Here is a 15,074-nt window from a genome sequence, read left to right on the forward strand (position 1 = left end):
AGTCTCAGGCCAGTGGTCTAGCCACTAGGCACCACTGCTTCCCCTGAGAGGCTCTGAGAGAGGTGTGTACAGAAGCCTTAGCGCAGCTGAAACTCTGACCTTTCCATGTGTGAATAGCTTTCTGCTGGTGAGCAGAGCCATTGGGCCTGACTCTCCTCCGCCCTGTTATTTACACCAGTGACAAGCCAGGGTCAAATGCTACTGACCCGATTAAATTTACTTTCTCTTGAAGGCCCTTGACACGTGACAGTGCAAAGCGGCTTTACTGCAAATGCAAATCAGTCTAACCATTTGCAGCCTGGGAACTACATACCTATAGTTAAATCACTGCAAATTTCCCTATGTCTAGCCAAGCCCTAAAACTAGAGGCGGGGGAGGGGAGACCAAAAAAATCCCATGCATTAAACAATTGACATTAGGGCATGAGATTTATAGTGAAATTTAAACAGCCCTAGGACTGCATGCACCCTTCTCTCCTTTGGCATTCTGGGTTCACCCAGATATCCTGCAACACACTGAAGAAGGCTGGGAATTTCAGCCTCTTCCTAGGCTCAGCTATGCCATGTTACTTAAGACGATCATTTTGTTCCTTTACGCAGCGTGAGGGCGGAGGGAACATCCAGATGCCTTTTCTGCCCCACTCCCTTTCAGTTATTTTAGGGAGCGAGTTGCACTTTCTTATCACATCGAAAATTCCACTGCTTCCCCAGCTGTGAAAGCAGCTACGTTCCCAGGAATTTCAAAAGAGGCCCTGACCTCTTTCCAGGATTGTACAGTATACGGTGGCAGGGAGCCAGTGTTAATTATAGGACTAGGAGAAGACAAGAGATGCTTTTGAAAGGCACTGCCCTCTCCAGTCTGGGAAGCTGAACAGCTCACGTGGGGGCAGCTACGCAAAATGAGGGGAAGGTTTTAAAAGGCTGCATGCTCCCTCGATGCAAAAAATAAGCAGGAAAAAGGGGTTTCCCAAGAGTTTCTCAGCACCAGCTGAAGGGCCTGATCCTCATTTACATCAAGCCCAATTTATTCTGTTCTAGCAGCATGAATTTGGGCATAACTTACCAGTCTTCCTTTAAGATTCTTTTATAATGTCACTCCAAGAGACGTCAAACCACCTCTATGTGCCTGAGAATTCAGAACACCTTTTACACCCGTTCTGTTGACATAACTGCTCAGACCTGCTCCCAGGCTGAAGGAAGAGTGGCTGTTGCCAGCTCTCATGATTTTACTGGGAATCTTGCCAGGTGCAACATTTCTCTTGAAGCTCCCAGCTCCTGGAGTCATGAGACCATACGGGAATTTCAGCTCTCCTTTACAAAAAAACATTTCAAGATCATGGACCAACAGCTTATACACATTTCCTACTACAGGCTGAACCTCTCTGGACCGGCACTTTCTCGTCTAGCAACATCCATAATCCAGCATGATTTTAGTTAGCCGGACGATCACTTATCATGGGAGTGGCCAAGCTTCCCGCAGTCCCATAAAGTTTGTTTCCAGCCAGACCTGGTTCTCAGTGTTCTGTGTTGCTATTTAGCTGTAATTTAACCCATAATGTCTTCTAAAAGCCGAGTAAGCAGTGGGAATTGTCGGTAATACTGGTAGACATTATCAGCCTCCTGTGGTTTGGCAGATTCTCTCATTCAGCACTGGTCAGGCTCCAAAGCTGCTGGACGAGAGAGGTTCAACCGTACTTAAATTCCATGATTTTTCATCCGAGTCTCATGATTTTTCAGGGTGAAAGTCACCTTTTTTTTTTGATGGCTGGGGTTGGCAGTAGTGAGGAGATTATCCCTGGATGCTATTTTTGGCTCTGCCACTGGGCTATTGGGTGATCTTGGGCAAGTCACTCCCTCACTCCTTCCGTCCCATCCTCCCGCTCTCTGCCTCAGTTTCCCCATCAGTGAAACAGGGACACAGGCTCTAACACCTTTGTATACCTCAAGTGAAAAGTGCTACAACGTGCATTTTTAATAATTTACCAACAACAGGAATACAGCAATTTAATTTAGCCTTCCAGGTTCTCTTCAGAGACTGCATCCCATTATTATGCGAGATCTGACCGTCAGATACATGGAGGGCCCTTTATGCTTCTGTGGCAATTAGACCCACTTTAAGGCCACAGAGTGGTGTAAACGGGCATTAGCATAAAAGATCATCAGAGCCCCCCCCTTCCTCCCAGCAAGTTTTTAGAACCTTCCCACAATTCTTCCCTTGGGACCTCGCACTGGCATTCCAGATATGTGTTGCCCAAGACTACGTTAGTCTCCTTGCTTCCCCAGCGAGCTCCAAGCTGGCACGCCAAGTGGTCGGCTGGATGGAGCCTGGGACTGAGTAAGTGGCAGCTGACCCGCCTCACCGTCCTCAGCAGATTTAATAGCAGCAAAATGGAAAAACACTGAGCTGGCATGGGGTGTGGAATCCTCATTTGCACTGCTGGGGCGCGGCAGGACAAGAAAAATGGACCTTTGCGTCAGTGTGAACATAACAGACACCCTTTTCAAAGCCCCTTTGGTGGAGTAAAGGGGATTCAGTCTGCATTTCCAACCCAAGTTAAATGAACCTGTGTTAAAATCCTAGTGTAGACAAAGCCTTGGCCAATGCAGGTATAACCACAGCTCCGCTACTGCATTTTTCCTGGACTAACACAGTTTAAAACGACAACTGATGTCCCTTCACTAGGATTTGAAAACCAGTTATCTTAACAGGGTTCACAATGCACCTTTCCTCTTCATGCAGGCACTTAGCTTAATCTAATTCTTGACTCCCTCCCCCCCACCGCCTTCTCCCCCTCTACTCTCTGATTTGTCAACCTTGATTACTATTTTTGGTTCTCTGTGCCTTAAATATTGCGTCTGTTCTGGTCTGGCTATGATCTGAAGAAGTGGGTCTGTCCCACGAAAGGTCATCACTTAATAAACTATTCTGTTAGTCTTTAAAGTGCTACTGGACGGCTTTTTTGTTTTGCTAGAATATAAGACTAGCACAACTTTCTCTCTGTTATTAGTCTTAGGACAGTGTTTCACAAACTTTTTTTTTTTTTTTATGAAGTATCACTTTAAAAAAAGTACCTCCCAGTACCTACAATTTTCAGACTTTTTTTTCCCCTACCATTGCAACACATTTGTTTAAACAACTTAATCATAACTGGTCGGTTGAAAGAAACGGCCCAGAGGCAATAAACTTGCCACTGTACCTGTGACTGTGCTAAAAGGATAAATAAAAAAAAAAAATTAGAGGAACATAAATAAGTCTAATTTTTTTTTAATTCCTAAAAAAAGGTTGAGAAACACTGAGTGAATGTACCCGCTGCAAGAGCTCGGCATACCCCCAGGGATACACGCAGCCCTGGCTTAGAACCACTGTCTCAGGACGCCTAAGGCCAGGTCTGCATTAGACCTTTAAGTCGATCACGGATATACAATTCCAGCTATGGCAACTGTGTGGCTGCAATTGACAGATCTACGATCAGCTTATCTGGCCATCCTCACACAGGGGGGTCCAGGGGAGAAACTCTTCCATTGACCTCCCTTACGCCTCATGAGAACAAGGAGTACAAGGTCGACCCCCCGATAGATCCATCGTGCATGTCCCCACTAGGTGCGCAAAGTTGAACCCTGGAAGATTGACCCTGACCTGGTCGATCTACCAGGTAGTAGTGATGTACCCAAAGAACTGGACTCGTTGTGTTTGTCCCAAAAAGCTTCCAAGCTAAAGAGACAAAGGCTGACAACCGGCAAAATAAGTTGTCCGAGGTCATTCAGCAGAGCCATGAATAGAACCCAGGTGTCCTGACTCCCACGCGGGTGCCCTGGCCCTCTCACATGTGAAATTTCTTTCCAGTGCAGCAGCAACTGAAATCTAAGGGAGCAGCCAGCCTCTGACACTGAAAATCAGACAATAGTCACCAGGAGTTTAAGCTGGTGTACCTTACATCTTCCGGCCGTCAGTGTGTGCATGACTCACTGAGACAGATGCCTCCTTTGGATTACACAACCTCCCCACGGCAGAGAAAAACAATCTGATGTACAGCTGAACCCACCTTTCTGAACTGTGGTGTATTAAAACCTGCATTAAAGTTGCAAGCTGTCCCATGAAATTCAGCAGGAGGGGATGGGATTTCCTGGTCCTGTTTGCATGCCTGAGGATTTGTGGGGAAGTGTGGGTTCTGGGTCTCGTTTAGTCACTCTGCCAAGACCCACGCACGGCCGTCCTTACCTGTATGCAGAATATGCAGTTGCACAGGGCACCTGAATATATGGGGCAACGCTGGGTCTTAATGTCGACCCACCCGCTCTTCCCAGCCCTATTCTGCGGCTCTGCTTCCGCCCGGGGATCTAGTTAACTTAAAAGTGAAAATGCTGGACAGAGCTATTAGCAGCACACTGGACCTGTGAAAGAGCCAGTCGAGTGGTAATGAAGCAGTTTAACAGGCATTTGCCAATCCTAGGCAGAGATCGCCCATTTCTGAATGGACTGTGTCAGTCGACAGGACGGGAGTTTAAAATCTGCTTTAAGAGTATTTCGTTAGTGTGTTGCTGAGGGTTATAAAAATCACATCCAAGAAAACTGTCATCCTCTCCCCAGCTGCCATCAGGCACAGGGGCACCAGTTTAACAGGACTGAGTAGGGCCCTATAAATCGTAAGAATGGCCCTGGTGCCAGGCTACAGAAAGGTGTAAGCGCGTTAGGGGCAGATGTCAGATCAGTCACCCTAGATGCCAACTTCTGGGGGGCACCAAATCAGCCTCTGACGAAAGTATCACATTGTTCGGCCTTTTATTTTGATGGTGGGGGGGGGGACATTTTCTTCCCTGGGCTGAAAAATACCTAGGACCAGTGCGAAGTGCTACCCAACCATAACGGCAGCTCATCCACTCAGTCACATAAAGGCTTTTCTACCCAAGAAAGTTACATTACCAGGATGACCAGGACTTAATCAGCAATGAAAGAGGTTCTGGGGCACAAGACTTTTTTTTTTTCCACATTTATAACTCAAACAACAAGTCCAGAGGTACCAAGACTACAAATTGCCAAGCCTAGAGGTGCCAGAACTCAGCGCTGGCAAGGCCTGGCACAAATTCAGCACCAAGAGGGCTGCAACAGGAGCCTTAATGCAAAAGCCTATCAGGCCCTGCCATTCTGATCAGCTCGAGCCTTGTACCCAATATGCACTGGTACAGAGGCCTCAATCTGAGGCTGTACCAGCTCCTGTCGGCGGATGGTTACAATACTCATGCGTGTGGAGATTTTCAAAGCAACCTAAGATAGCTGTGGGGTTGAACTCCTCATTCGACAGGAAGTATTAATAGGTATTTGTATTACCACAGCTCTTAGGGGCAGTGTTCCCACTAATTTTTTTCCATCCATAGGCAGAATAAGTTTTGTTATGTGCACATTGGAGGTGCACCACCAATAGAAACACATACTGCCAGCTGTGGGCGCTCTGCTGATCATCTGGGTGGCTGCTGAATCTCTCCTGGGCAGCTGCCCAAGCACTCAGCTTACAGAGAAGACTGGTTAGCAAACCTCATGGTAGACGGAGGTACTGTGTAAACGCAGAATAGAAAAAACAGTCCCTGTGCTGAAGGAGCCAAGTGCTCCAAAATCCTATATCAGCCCTCGCACCCTCCCCCGCTCCCCTGACTCTCGAGATTGGCTTAAAAAATTAAGAAATTTAAAACGTTTAATGGCTGTTCGTTATCAGCCTGCTGGTGTCAGAGCTTCTCAGGGTCACGGTTCCAAGTTTCTTGGCTACCACATGTGCCAGAAGCTTTTTAAATGTATTCACTTATTTTCAAAAACACAAACTGAGCTTCTCCCTTTGTTATATGAGTGGGGGAGCTGGGACTAAGAAAAACACTCCACATCACTAGACTCATAATAAGGAACTGGCCATACAGGAGGAAGGTGATGCCTGATTGCCTTCGACCCCTTTAAATAATACCCTATCCAGGGTTCTCTTGGGCCGCTGCCCAGGGGAGATTCAGGTGCTGCCCTGCTGATTAGCAGAGGCCCACAGCAGGCAGTGTGTGTTTCTACTGATGGTGCACGTCTCGGCATGCGTTGGCACACATAACAAAATTTATTCTCCCTATAGATAGAAAAAAAAGACAGACAGAAGACTGATTCTATCCCTAATTTCAGCAAAGTTGTAAACAACAGATGCAACCCAATGAAGGCTGGGGGCAGGGAGCGAAGGGCGTGGTAAGTCATTTCCATCCTATACAGAGTTTATGGTTGTATTCACTAGTTCACAGTTCTTCCACCCACCCCATACAAACTGTTGTAGTGCTACAGGGTGGGGGGCGGAAACGGGAGAGAATCTGAAAACATCCATGTCAGAGACTTTAAAACAAATCAAATGAAGATGTTTGGAGCAGACTCAGATGTTTACTCCTGACACACAAGGAGGTATAAATAATTATCTGGTAAGAATCCCTCCCCCCTACCCCAGGCATCTTTGCCTTATCTAATCAGATCTCAGCAGGGAGCATCCCAAAACACATACAACAAAACCAGCCCTTGAGAAACAAAGCGGGTCTTTGCCCATGAAAGCTTATGCTCCAAAATATCTGTTAGTCTATAAGGTACCACAGGACTTCCTATTGTTTTTGAAGATACAAACTAACACGGCTTCTGATAGATGCAAAATGAAATCACTGAGAATTTAAGATTAAATCCCATTAATCAATCAGACATTTGGACTAGAGTTGCCAGGACCTAATCATCATCTCGGTACAACTCTTATGAAGACGGGGAGAGTGGAGTCTCGGAAAGAACCCTAGCATGGATTTTGCACCCCTATTAAAATCCCCATCACAGAAGCTGTTTGTCTGTTGCTACACTCCACTGACATACCGATCACCAGGCTGCATGAGTCACTAGAAGGAAGCAGCGATAGCGTTTTGCCTCCGTCCCGCCCCTTTTGGGGGCCCCGTGTGTCCCTAGGAGGTAGGGACCCCAAGACCTGAAGCTCCGCCCAGCCCAAACACCGATCATACAAAGTTTGCATTGAGCTCTGCACTGGGAACGTCCTCACAACCAGGATGCTGAAATATACTATGCAAAGCCCTGACCCTGCAAAGAGAACCAGGTCAGCAGCCCCTCTCGGCCCTTCCCAATCAACGGGCCTCTCTCCCCCGCCCAAAACAGATCCTGGCTTCATGGATCCCGCAGCTGGCTCTTGGGTCTTGCCCTCAAAGATGTCAGTATCAGTCAGTGGGGTTCCCTGTAAACTGAGTGCTTGGGTGGCTGCCCAGGAGAGAGTCGGTGCCACCCAGATGATTAGCAACACCCAAAGCCATCCACTGTGAGCATCTTGTGTTTTTATTGGTGGTGCACATCCACACATGACTTAGTGCAAAAAAAATGTATTCTACCCCAGGGCAGATAAAATTAGAGGGAACCCTACTCATAAACCTAAATTTCTCATCCAGGGTTAGATCCTGGAACCTCTGGTTCTTTCAGATGGGGACCAGCGAGATCTCTGTCCAGTTCCCAAATTCCCTGTTTGATCTTGGGGGGAGGAGGGGGAAGGTTGCTTAATCTGGCTGGTGCTTAGTTCTCCATCTGTAACATTGGAAGGGGGAATTTCCCCCCCCCCACACACACACACACCTGGCACCCTTTATCTACTGAAGTCATCAGAGCTTAAGGACACAGACAATCTCTTACAAAGGGGATCTGATGTCCTCTGAAATCTCTAGGTGCTATCATCATAAAAAAGCATAATAATAAAGCTCAAGGAGAAGAGAGAAAAAAAAAATATCAGGCCTTCTTCATCTGTCCCGCAGAAGGGGAAGGAAACGAGCACCTTTCTAACGGACAGAGGTGGGAGGTTCTAGAGGGCAAACCACCTAAGCAGCTAGAAGATGGAGGTGGATCTGTTCAGGAATGGGGATCTCTCACAGGGCTGCCTTATGCCAGCAGAGGCCCAGACAATCCCTTCCAGCCCTGTGCCCTTCATTCTGACCTGTCCTCCTCAGGTCACCTTTGTGGCATTTTATGCCTCTGGGCCCCTCCCCTTTGGGTCCCAGCTCCTGCACATTCTGCAAGTTTGCATGAGGACATGGGATGAGTGAGCTGCCCTCCCCCCCGCTGTATTCACCACAGAGTGCCTTTGCTCTCGTTTTCCTAGGATTCATTCCCTGCAGAGATATGGTTCAACTTCATGCTCTGCTACAGACTCCCTATGTGACCTTGGGCAAGTTACTTAGCACTTGTCTACACTGCACACTAGGCCTGGGGCTCTGACTGAGGTTTGAGCCCAAATAGCCGTGTTCCATGCACACACACAAATCAGTCTGACTCGGGGCAGTAAGCACTCGAGATCCAGAGCCTAGGACCCTGTGAGTGCTTGGGATCAGAACCTAAGACCTGCTGCGCCCCCCAATTCAAGCCCGGTTATTTCCATACATGGACTCAGCTCAAGCCACAGGTCCGACTCAGGTGATCTTTGCAGAGCAGTATGGATGCATTAGCAGGGCTCTGAGACCCGCTGGGCCCAGCAGCCGTAAACTCTGGTTTACAATGCACCATGGATGCTCTAATGTGGGCTTGGAAACACCAATCATAGAATCACGGAATGCTGGGACTGGAAGGGACCTTGAGAGGTCACTGAGTCCAGCCCCCTGCCCTCATGGCAGGACCAAGTACTGTCTACACCATCCTTGATACACAATTATCTTGTTCTTATATATCTCCACAGATGGAGATTTCACAAACTCCCTTGGCAATTTATTCCAGTGTTTGACCATCCTGACAGTTAGGAACTTTTTCCTAATGTCCAGCTTAAACCACCCTTGCTGCAGTTTAAGCCCATTGCTTCTTGTTCTATCCTCAGAGCCCAACAAGAACAAGTTTTCTCTTTCCTCCTTATGGCACCCTTTTAGATACCTGAAAACTGCTATCGTGTCCCCCTTTAATCTTCTTTTTTCCAAACTAAACAAGCCCAATTCTGTCAGCTTTTCTTCACAGGTCATGTTCTCTAGACCTTTGATCATTCTTGTTGCTCTTTTCTGGACCTCTTCCAATTTCTCCACATCTTCCTTGAAATGTGGTGCCCAGAACTGGACACAATACTGCAACTGAGACCTAACCAGTGCAGAGTAGAGCGGAAGAATGACTTCTCGTGTCTTGTTCACAACACACCTGTTAATGCATCCCAGAATCAGGTTTGCTTTTTTTGCAACAGCACCACACTGTTGACTCATATTTAACCTGTTGTCCACTATAACCCCTAGATCCCTTTCTGCCATACTACTTCCCAGACACTTGCTTCCCATTCTGTATGCATGTAACTGATGGTTCCTTCCTAAGTGGAGCACTTTGCATTTGTCCTTATTAAACCTCATTCTGTTTACCTCAGCCCATTTCTCTAATTTGCCTAGATCATTTCGAATTCTGACCCTATCCTCCAAAGCAGTTGCAACCCCTCCTAGCTTGGTATCATCTGCAAATTTAATAAGCGTACTTCCTATGCCAACATCTAAATCGTTGATGAAGATATTGAACAGAACCGGACCCATTACAGACCCCTGCGGAACCCCACTTGTTATACCTTTCCAGCAGTATTGAAAACCATTAATAACTATGGTTATCCAGCCAGTTTTGCACCCACCTTACAGTGGCCCCATCTAAGTTGTATTTGCCTAGTTTATTGATAAGAATATCACAGCGACACTGTATCAAATGCCTCACTAAATGCTTCTCCCTTATCCACAAGGCTCGCTAACCTATCAAAGAAAGCTATCATATTGGTTTGACATGATTTGTTCTTTGCAAATCCAGGCTGGCTGTTCCCTATCAGCTTACCACTTTCCAAGCATTTGCAGATGATTTCCTTAATTACGTGTTCCATTATCTTTCCTGACAGAAGTTAAACTGACCAGTCTGTAGTTTCCTACATTGTTCTTATTGCCCTTTTTATAGACCTGCACTATATTTGCGAGCCCAGATCCCACAGACTCAGGTTTACAATGCAGTGCAGACATACGTCTGGAATCAAGTTTTGGAGACGACTCAGGTTGCTGGGCACTGCACTCATCTCTTGATGTAGCTCATATTTAGGGCCAAAGTGAGTACGGAGCTCTTTTGAGAATCCTGTCCCATTGGTGGGCTCTGACCCCTTGAAAATCTGGCCCTCCATGCTCAGTTCACCCCCACCCTACCCCAGTACAAAGTGAGCACAAAATGCCCACTCCCCGTCAGAATGGCAGGAGTACAGGTCGAACCTCTCTAATCTGGAACTCTCGGCCAGCAACATCCATAATCCGGCGTGATTTTAGTTAGCTGGATGACCACTTATGTGGGTCTGGCCAAGTTTCCCTAGTCCCACAAAGTTTGTTTCCAGCCATCAGTCCTAGCTCTGTGTTCTGTGCTGTTATTAAGCTCCAATTTACCCCTAAATGTCTTCTAAGAGCCCAGTCAGCAGTAGAAGTGTTGGGAACATGCTAGACAATATTGACCTCCTGTGGTCCGGCAAATTCTCTTTTAGCACCGGTCAGCTCCTGAGGGTGCTGGACTGGGAGGTTCAACCTGCACAACATGATTGCAAAGTAGACAGTGCAGATCAAGGCAACCGAGCATCTCTGACCTCTTCTTTCCTGGTGCCTCAGTTTCCCCCGCCTAAAATGAGACTCATCATACTTTTGCCCACCCTTTGGGACACGTTCACATTGACGCTATGGCCCTTTCGTATTGGGAGGAGACAAAGTGGCAGAAATTATAGCAACACCTACCAGAAAGGCCTGCTGTGAAAAGGACCTTAAGTCTAGTTTTACCAATAAATTCATGTGTAGACTCTTGTTCCAGAATAATCCTGTGCTGTTCCCTCTAAACACTCTTTAAAAGTTTTATCAATACACACAATAAACAACAGTATACTTTAAGAAGTAACTCCAATCCAGGGAGGTTTGCTAAGGTGACACAGGTCAAAAAGAGCTTTTGTATAATGGCATCATAAGTCATAATTGGTCAATTTCTTAAATCCCTCATGCCCAGTTTTGGCTAAAGTTGGCTTGGCCCTCAGCACAGACCAGTTCAATAATTGCAGATGAAGGAGTTCATTGTTGTCTACACTAAGACCCCTTTATCCTGCTCCATAAAGCAGACCCAAAGTGAGAGTAACTAATTTACCCACCACTCTGCAGTGCCCTTGCACTAGAATGAAAGCCTTGAATGTAAATGAGATTCAGCCCCTTAAATTATGTTTGAAGACCAAAATAAAACCTCGCAAGGCCGAGAACACCTCTCTGTAATTTCAGAATACAAATCAGTCCTAAGAAGGCTGCAATTATCCCCAAAAATAAGCCAGGGAGTTCAAAGAGGAAAGAAATCCAAACACATTCAGGTCTGGAAATACACAAACAGACTTACTGTATGGGCTGCAGGGGAAGGGCCACTTTTTCCAGTGCAATCCATGCTCCTTAACGGCTCCGAGTGACATTCAGAAGTGACTTTTGCAGACTACCAAGCGAAGGGGGCGGATTTTCTATGTCTTGATGACCTCAATTCAAGACAGGATGCTTTTGGGGAGGAGAAGCTTCAGCTGAACACAAATGATTGGGCTAAATACAGGGGAAATCAAGAAAAACTCTGGGGCCTATGTTATGCAGGAGGTCAGATTAGATGATGAAATTATTCCTTCTGGTTTTAAGATCTATTATGCTTGCAGATGGGAAAGATTAGGCCCAGAAATGAAATTTTCATTAAATATACCATAGAATCCGAGAACACTAGAACTGGAAGGGACCTCGAGAGTCATCAAGTGCAGTCCCCTGCCCTCATGGCAGGACCAAGCACTGTCTAGACCATCCCCGATAGATGTCTATCTAACCAGCTCTTAAATATCTTCAGTGCTGGAGATTCTACAACTTCTATAGGTAGTTTATTCCAGTGTTTAGTAGTAGTAGCATCCTTCAGTCTATGTAGACTATGGATTGTGCCCTTCGTAGCTCCATTTGGCATCCTCATTTGCAGTGTCAGCTGTGACTGAAGACCCACACGAGAGTGACAGTCCTTGCTGCATCTGTTGCATATGTAATGGGTGTCTGGCAGGTCCTTGCTGTGCTTTCTGTGGGCTCGCTTCTCCTTTGCTAGCTGTCTGATCCTCAACTCACCCTTCTGAAGGCCCTTGTATAGTTCCTGCCTCCATCTGCTGCGATCGTCTGCCAGCTCGTCCCAGCTGTCTGCCTTGATGTCTACTTCCCTGAGGTCTCTCTTGCAAACATCTTTGTAGCGCAGCTGGGGGCGTCCGGGAGGTCTTTTGCCAGAGGCTAGCTCGCCATACAGGATATCTTTTGGGATCCTTCCATCATTCATCCTGTGGATGTGGCCAAGCCAGCGGAGCCGCCACTGCCTGAGGAGGGTGTGCATAGTTGGGATTTCCAGCTTGCTCAAGGACAGTAGTGTTGGACACTCTGTCCTTCCACAATATTCCAAGGATGTGCCTGAGGCAGCACAAGTGGAATACATTCAGCCTCTTTTCCTGGCGGGCATACAGGGTCCAAGTATCGCTGCCATAAAGGAGGGTGCTGAGGATGCAGGCTCTGTAGACTTGTATTTTGGTGTGAGTGTACAGCTCGTTGTTATTCCACACTCTCTCGCTGAGTCTGAACAGAGTTGTGGCTGCTTTACCGATCCTCCTATTTAGCTCAGTCTCCAAGGACAGGGTGTCAGTGATGGTGGACCGGAGGTAAACGAACTCGTGGACGACCTCTAACGTACAGTTGTCAATGCTGATTGATGGAGAATCAGCAACGTCCTGAGCAAGTCCATTTGTCTTCTTTAGGCTGATGGAGAGCCCAAAGTCCTTGCATGCTTTGGAGAACTGATCCAGCAGCTTCTGAAGCTGGTCTTTTGTGTGTGACACGACAGCAGAGTCATCTGCGAACAGCACCTCTCTGATGAGGACTTCCCGCACCTTAGATTTAGCTTTCAGCCTTGCAAGATTAAACAGTTTCCTGTCAGATCTTGTGTGCAAAAAGATGCCCTCTGTTGAAGAGCCAAAGGCGTGTTTAAGGAGGAGTGCGAAGATGATCCCAAACAATGTCGGAGCAAGGACACATCCTTGTTTGACGCCGTTCCTGCTGCTGAAACCATCCGATAATGTGCCATCGTGTCGGACGGTTCCTCTCATGTCTTCGTGGAAAGACTGGATCATCTTGAGTAACCGTGGTGTACAACCTATCTTGTGGAGCAGTTTGAACAGAACCAACCTGACAGTTAGGAAGTTCTTCTGATGTCCAACCTAAAACTCCTATGCTGCAGTTTAAGCCCAATGCTTCTCCTCCTATCCTCAGGAGCCAAGGAGAACAATTTTTCTCCCTCCTCCTTGCAACCATCTTTTAGGTACTTGAAAACCACTATCATGCCCCTTCCAAGTCTTCTCTTTTCTAAACTAAACAAGCCCAGCTCTTTCAGTCTTTCCTCACAGCTAATGTACTTTAAACCTGTAATCATTCTTGTTGCTCTTCTCTGGACCCTTTCCAATTTCTTCACATCTTTCTTGAATTGTGGTGCCCAGAACTAGACACAATACTCCAACTGAGGCCTAATGAACGCTGCTAAGTAGAGCAAAAGAATGACTTCTCGTGTCTTGCTCACAACTCTCCTGTTAATGCATCCCAGAATCATGTTTGCTTTTTTTGCAACATCATCACACTGTTGACTCATATGTAGCTTGTGGTCCACTATGACCCCTAGGTCCCTTTCCACAGTACTTCTTTCTACACAGTCCGTTCCCAGTCTGTATGTATAAAGCTGATTGTTCCGTCCTAAGTGGAATACTTTCCATTTGTCCTTATTAAACGTCTTCTTATTTACCTCAGACCATTTCTTCATCTGTGCAGATCATTTTGAATTCTGACCCTGGTCTCCAAAGCTGTTGCAACCCATCCAACCTTGTCCTCTGGTGCCTGGAGACAAACTAAAATACTCTCCCTACCACCATGGAGCTTTACGAGAGGGCGGCCAACCCACAGCTCTTTGGGCCATTAAACGCAGCTCCTCCTCGGAGCCGTGCACCAGGAATGCACCCACCATTCTGCGCATGCTCCCCAGCACTTGGAGGGAGAAGTGGGTGGCGGCAGTGGCTGTGGTGAACTGCCAGTATCGAGTTAGAGAAGATGGGAGGGGGATGCCGGGCTCTGGGGGAGGGCTTTGAGCCACGTATTACGTATTTATTTTTATCTACCGATTGATAAATAGATAAAAATAAATATATAATATGAAGCTTTTTGCACTCTATCCGCCGCTCTTTTAGCTCTTCGTCTCTAACTGGTTGGCCACCCCTGCTTTATTCAAATTAACGGATAAGGAGACGCAACTGTCTCAAATGGCTTTCAGCTCCACCAGGAGCGAAGCCATCACCTGGTACATCCCCATCATGTTCTCCTAACAAACGCTCAATGCACTAGGTGATGCAGGCTGCCACTTGTGTCAAATGGATTCAAGACAACCCCCATACAAGGGGCAACTGGATTTTGAAGAGGCCACAGATAAGGGAAATTGAGTCTGGAAGCTTGCAGAGGAAATTTCTTGCTCTGGTCCAGCAATGGGCTTGTCTTGACTGGTGGGAAAATCTATACAGCTCCAGAAAATAGAAACAAAATGCCCCTCCCATTTTCTCCCCCGAGAACATAAAACCCAAAGCTAAGTTAGGGCCTGGATGCTGCAGTGTTTGAGTTCCTATGGAGTCTGGGCAACCTGCCATAAGCAACAGCGGCTCCGGGGGTGTGGAAAAAAAATGTTTATTTTGGGGGACGAGCGAAAACTTGCAATGTACAAACTGCGGAGGCAAAAAAAAAAAAAAAAAAACAAGTGTTTCTGTCACTCCTGCCAATTGCGCGCCTTGCAATATAAAGACTTTTGTGTAAGAGCCAAGCTTTCTGGTGGGAATACTTAACTTATTAAGTATATTCTTTCCTGAGGCTTATGCCTGGAGAGTCTAACAAGATCTCATTCATACACCACCTTGGAGGGTCAGCCCCTCTCATGGCAAGGGTGGTTTCCATGTTTGCTCTAATACCCTACATGGCCCTCTTTTTAAACACAGGGCAGCGGCTTGGAAC

At 46.8% G+C, this 15,074-nt stretch overlaps 1 protein-coding gene across 8 annotated transcripts in view; it reads right to left on the reverse strand.

Moving 5' to 3' along the window:
* MEF2D (myocyte enhancer factor 2D) overlaps nt 1-15,074 on the reverse strand; it is a 219,263-nt gene that overhangs the window by 183,551 nt on the left and 20,638 nt on the right. The gene's annotated exons all lie outside the window — the stretch shown is intronic.

Source organism: Carettochelys insculpta, chromosome 30 (genome assembly GCF_033958435.1).
Source record: "Carettochelys insculpta isolate YL-2023 chromosome 30, ASM3395843v1, whole genome shotgun sequence".
NCBI lineage: Eukaryota > Metazoa > Chordata > Testudines > Carettochelyidae > Carettochelys > Carettochelys insculpta.